At 42.8% G+C, this 6,381-nt stretch overlaps 1 non-coding gene across 1 annotated transcript; it reads right to left on the bottom strand.

Annotated features, from left to right (window-relative positions):
* Nucleotides 1-2,753: 2,753 nt before the first annotated feature.
* On the bottom strand, nt 2,754-2,827 carry TRNAD-GUC (transfer RNA aspartic acid (anticodon GUC)). Its single transcript has one exon. It is a non-coding gene; the product is annotated as a tRNA-Asp (tRNA).
* Between the last annotated feature and the right edge of the window lie 3,554 nt (nt 2,828-6,381).

Genomic DNA, 6,381 nt, shown 5'->3' with positions numbered 1-6,381 from the left:
GCATTTCTTTTAAAGCCCTTTATGTGGTGTCGCTAAGATGCCCGACTGTGGCATCATTTCCTTATTTTTATTTGTTCACCTTTCAAGGCGTCGCTTCAGACACCCGATCGGTCCTTATTTATGCTCTGTGGGATTTCAGGCGGACTGCCGCCGTTTCCCTTTTTACTTACCCGTTATGCCAATTTTATTTATTGTGCATTAAGGAATTAATCATGTTGCATCCATGCATGCATTTGTTATATCTTACGTCCGAACTGTCTTGCGAGTACTTTCAAAGTACTCACTGGCTTGTTGATTTGGCCAGATGCTGACGAAGGCGATCTCATGGATGAAGAGTTCGATAGCGAGTCCGACACTTAGAGGAGTCCCAGTCAGTCTCGTGCGACCCTGGATTTGGCCACTGTTTTATATCCGCTTCCGCTACCAAATAAATTTATCGAGCCTCACCTCGACGTTCGATGAAATGATATTCTTAGAGTCTTGTATTTCCCTTCCCGCTGTGTTTTTCCACCACCAGCCTATCCTGAGTCAGTAGTATGTCTCCACACCACTGTGTTCTGTCCGCCATTATGTATGATTATTGGCGTGCTTGTAATAATTTGGTTGAGCAGCCACAGTTCAACCCTGTAATATATTTTTATGCTACTGGCTTATTGTATCAAGAAATTGTCTACCAGTGAGGAGGATTTCTCTCATACTGGACTCAAAAGACTGGTTTATCAATAAGTATTTTTATTGGAAAACCGGTCGTGACACGAACTAGCATTCACAGAAATGTTCTAACATAGAGTAGAATTGAACATTCAAAAGATTAGTTGATAGCAGTCAATCAAAAGATGGGGCGCCAAATTAGTAAACAATAGGGGTCTTTCTGTGCAAGTCAGCTGAACACCGTAATTGATGAGTGAGTAGGTGGGTTAGGTGCACCCCTCGCCCAGTGGGAAGTCATGAGGCTAGCCCCCCCCCCCTGAATGAAGAAGTAGTGGGGCCCCCAGCCCGCCCACGTATGCGCCTTTATTTAGATTATAACTAAATATTATACTGAACTTTATCCGGGAATCTTTCTAAAGAATCCATCTGGCAAAACGCAATTTGTCGATTTCAATCTAAGTTGTACCTTGCCTTTTTAAGGTAGCTTTGTTACGCCTATTCAGCTAGGTGGGGCATTGGTCATAGCCGAAGTCGAAGGGAAAAATAAGGTAATGAGATGATGGTGCCATCAAGAAGTTTTCGACGAACGTAGTAGCGGCCAAAAATGAAACTCTTGCCTGAAAGACCGGATTTGACGCAAGATGAATGTCGTTGGGGTTTTTCAAATGAAACCCGCGATTAGAAAGTCACCAACGGAGCCATACAATCTATCTAGTAGTGTGCCATGGCACGGTACTCCGCTTCGGCAGTGGAAGGAGCAACTGTCTATTGCTTTTATCTCATCCAAGATAGTGTCTCGTCTCCCCATAAAATAGATAAGCATGTAGTTGAGCACCTATCTGAAGGCCCAATCGGCATCAGTAGTTGCACGCAACTCTAAAGAAGATGATGACGGAAAAAAGGACAGCTCGAGAAAAGGTACCTCGAATATATCTAAGAATCCGATGAACTGCTGCAAAATGAACTGACTGGGGGGCAGCCATGAAAGGCTGACTTTCTTAGGAAAAGCCATCTGGGCAAGAGATCATAAATAAACCAAACCGCCGACCTACTGTCTGTACTGCGTCGGATCAGATAATGGTGAGCCATCAGTCAGATGGAGTTTAACGTAAAGCTCCAAGGGAGTGTCAACAGTCTTCTCATCATTGAGTTGAGCTCGAGTGATCAAGTCATGGCGTTATTTGATCTGAGATACCAAATATCCACGAGGATAATGTGTGACCTCCAAGCCAAGAAAAGGCTTAGGGCACGTCAGCGCCTTCATAGCAAATAATTGATGAAGGCGACACTTGATCAGCGATATGATAACGAAGTAATCACCAGTCAGTTTGATATCATCAACATACAACAACAGAATAGCACGTCCTCGAGGATAAACTGATACGAGCATGGCCGAATCATGATCACTCCGAGCAAACCCTGCCTGGATAACATAACCACTGTGCTGAACTTCAAAAACCGACGCTATCGGGGCTTGTTGAGACCATAGATCACTTTGCGTAAAGGACAGACAGGAGAAGAAGTCAGAAGGGCAGGTTCTCTTTCATCCGTCTTTTCTAGGTGCGCATCTCCATCTACTAAAAGTAGGGGTGGTTGCCATAGATAGATTGGGTCATTCGTAACCTGAGCAATAACCGATGCTACTATAGCAATAACGTAAATAACCGATGCTACAGCAGAAACTACAGCTATATGTGGCGGCCCCACACGCAGCTTTGTTTAACAAGCATCACCCTTCCTTTCTTTTCAAATGCTTCCTCAGTCAATCAGCAGCTTATTCGATTCCTATTCTTATTAAACATCTGATATAGATGGTGGGAACAATGAAGCAGATTCTTCATCTGCAGGTTGCAATCCGTATGATTTCTTTTCTTGATCTCCTGCTTGTGTTTCACCTCGCACCTAAGCATCACGTTCCTAGGGACAGAGCGTTGGTATATATTATTAGTTGATCCCATGTTTTACGATAGGAGCCGTATTTAGATAGATATCCTATAAATCTATTGGTTTTCCTTTTAATGTACAATTGTCTTGAATGCTACACTGGGATCAGCAACTTCTAGTGTTTTCAAAATGAGTCGGGCAGGAAGAGGAAGATCAGGCGAGGAAAACGGGGTTCGAACCCGCGACTTCTAGCGTGACAGACCAGCACTCTAACCAACTGAGCTATTTCCCCCTTTCGTAACTACTGTCGATTCAACAGTCACCTACCGGTTACCTTTGTAACTATACCAAAGTAGCTGTACAACAGAATGCCCTTCGCCTTTAGTACTTTTCTTTTTCTTTTGACGACAGTAGAAAGAAATGGCTCTGCTCGCTTAGAGAAGGGGCTCCGCGCTCTATCAGCTATCAGTTAGTTGGCGCTACGCGCAACTTCTGTTGACAAAAGCAAACAAGATAGCGCTAGCGCCCGCGGAGAACTTTCGTTTGTTCGCCTTCTAAAAGGCCTACTGACCTACCGGTGAAAAGCCGGTTACAAAACAAATAATAAGACGTAGTGAAAAAGTACCAAAACAACTGAAGCCTACATCCCACTACGTCTGGGTTACCCCTTCCTATGAACCTTGAGTCAATAGGTAGGGTCAACTATACCAAAGTGGAAGGGCCACTATCTAAGCTATTAGTGGGCTGGTTTGAACTATTGATTTACTGAATTGAGTGAAGCTGTGTTGCATAACATATAGGTCGCCAAGGCCTAGAAGTACAAGTGGTCGCCCTAATGGTCACTCTCAAACTCACTACTTGAGTGACAAAAGTCACTTAGCTTCTTTAATAGGGCTTGCCAAAGAACCCCTCCGGGGCCCCAGGAAGAGGAAGAAGGGGATAGGGCAAAGGTCTCCTCTTTCTGTCCGCTCTTCCCGGCATGTAGATATCCGATTGGGCTTATAGTTTAATTGGTTGAAACGTACCGCTCATAACGGTGATATTGTAGGTTCGAGCCCTACTAAGCCCATCTGACCTGCTTAATCAATGACTCCGGTAGTCACCTGAACCACTCTCTCGGATAGCCCACAGCCTCTCTTCTGGATGCGAAAGAAGATTCGATCAACGTACAAGGTTTTCCTTCTTGTGAGAAGGAGGGTTCTGAATTGTGTTCTCAGTGCAAAGGGAGTCTTTGAGAAGGTTCCGTTTTTCTGAAGAGAGAGAAGATTAGTAGAGCAGTCCGGCAGCTGTTCGGGGGTCAGCTTTGGGATTTGCCTGATCGACCCCTACCAGTGTATTAATCTACAAAAATGAAGATTGACATTCGTCAATTTACCGGATCTATCCTCTTCTACTAACTTTACAAAATCGAAGGGAAAATGTGAAGACCAAAGATGTCAACTACTAAGCATAGTCAATTGCAAATCGGCCGGTTGGTTTGCTTCTCTCCATGTATGGGAGATTTTCCAATCTTCGAAAGACGCTCGTACTTTCTTGATCTTATGAAGAAGGGGCTTTCCTTAGCTGCGGACTTTGGGATCTTGAGAGTAGACCATGTCTTACGTTAGGGAATCCGAATCAATCCAAATCCTCTGACACTCCTTTTCAGCTGCTATTTGAATACATGTTCAAATGCAAAAGAGCTCGACTTCGAGTATGGTCTTGTTCTTAACTGCTTGAGAGAACGCATATATCCCTTTTTTATTGCTAAACCTCCACAAGCCTTCACATGCTCGCTAATTGAACCGTCCGTCTTCATCTTAATCCATTCGTTTCCCGGTGGTCAACACACAATAGAATATGTTTGTTTTTGATCGGATTGAGACAAAAGTACCATTTTTTAGGATGTTCGCCGATTCTTCCTCTTCGTTCTCTCATAAAACTGGAGATACTAGCTTCTAATCTGCATATTTTTGCAAATCCTTTTCCATTTGGATTTTTGAAAACATTAATTTACCTCTAGAATTCCACTATATATAACGTTGACGTTCCGCCAAAATGTGCCAGAGCGAGTGAAAGGCAAGCCTACCCACGGTGTTAACTTGCCATCCCCAACAAATCTTCTAGCAGCCCATTCGAGTTCCGCTTGGAAAAAAGAAATTCTTCTTTATTTGTGTTTTTTGCCCAAGATAAGCCTATTATAAGAGTTCAACTGCCATATTCGGATGGAGTCCAAATGCTTGCATCTTGGGCTGAAGAATGACCCAATTCCTTAGCTTCCATGCATTAATCATATCCGGGGATGTGGGAATAGGGAGATGCCATCCATCTACATGACACGATAGCTTAAGCAAAGAATAGAGAGAGCTAAGCTAGAATACAAACAAAAAAGATATTCCACTAGCGTAGGCCTACCATAGAAAAGTCTAAAAAAACTTTTCTTTGTCTGTCAGCGAGAGAGAAAGCAAGCTTACGGTGCTTTGGATGTTAATGTTTTTGTAGGATACTAAGCACCTATATATATACATTGTTTTATACTCCTCTGTACAAGCGTATAAGAGCTATTATGCTCGATAAAAGGAAGTTGATGAATAAGTAAGTCTTTCTTTTTTGAATAGCCAGCGGGAGAACTTACTTTTCCGACTATCGTATGAACAATGTCGTCCGCTTTTCTTTTTTGAGTTTCCATGGATCTCTCCGACGAAGTAGCGGAAGCATGAAATGCTATTCATGAATGAGCATTGCTATCTGATTCCTACAAAAGAGATAGGGGAAGCTCACTTTTGTCAAATGGGGCTAGAAAGCATAGAACCCCGTCTTAAATCAACCGGTGAATCCAGAATCAAAGTGAGGTGAACAGGATATGTTATGAGAAGAGTGACGTGGGAATACATTGCATTTCAAAAAGAATCTATACACTCAATAAGCCAGAATGGGAAGATTCAACTGCAAAAAGAACTGGTACGGTGTGAGAAGAGGCCTATTCTCAATAATGAACAAGATGATGCAGCTCTAGTTGCTGGAGGCATAGGACGTGGACGCGGCAGGAATAGATCCAGGGGGAGGACATGAATAAAAAAGGCTATGAGGATCATAAAAATTGAGGTGGAGGGAGATTGTATAACTAAGGATCGAGTAGAGGAAGACGTCAGTCTTTCAGTTGTAGATGATCATTACCGAAAAAGATGTACATTCGAATGAAAAAAGAGGGCCTGTCCGAGAGGAAATAAAGAATATTCATTTCCAGATTCTTCCAAACAAGCAATGGATTGAGCAACTAGCGCGAAAGCCGTTGCGCGTTAGCGCATCCGTTTTCTTACTCGGGAACGAGGGGAATAATTTTTTTTTCAAAAGCCATCTTTCTCTTTAACTAACTAAGTATTCTTAAAAATATGTATGTCTATGAGGTATTTTGACTTAATGGGAAGTAGGCATCTCATTCATAGGCAAGAGCAGGCCGGCCTGAAGGCATGAACTGAAGGCAGGCAAGAAGGCATTAAATGGCTTTTAAGGATTCGGTGTAAAGATGCGGAGTACAGTATCTTTCTTTCTATAAAAATATATGGAATCCACGATCCTATCCTATTTTTGAAGTCATTTTTGCATTCGAAATTATTTTCTTTCGCAAGAGCACTCAAACATAGATTGAAGATCTTCAGTTCTTTGGTCCGCAGCCGCAGTCAGTAATAGCAAGCAGCGTCCCATACTACTTTTCCTTTGAATGTTCATTCTGGAATTGAACGTCACAAACAAGACTCATACTTTAAAAAAACTGCTTGAATCAGGAGCTGTAATCCGCAGCTTTAGAGATAGGGGCGGCAGTCACAGCATTGGCAGCACTGAGTAGAGGTCAAGAAGAAGAAGCGG

The sequence above is a fragment of the Triticum aestivum genome, chromosome 6A (assembly GCF_018294505.1).
Source record: "Triticum aestivum cultivar Chinese Spring chromosome 6A, IWGSC CS RefSeq v2.1, whole genome shotgun sequence".
Lineage (NCBI taxonomy): Eukaryota > Viridiplantae > Streptophyta > Magnoliopsida > Poales > Poaceae > Triticum > Triticum aestivum.
This window is presented reverse-complemented; position numbering and strand designations above follow the sequence as displayed.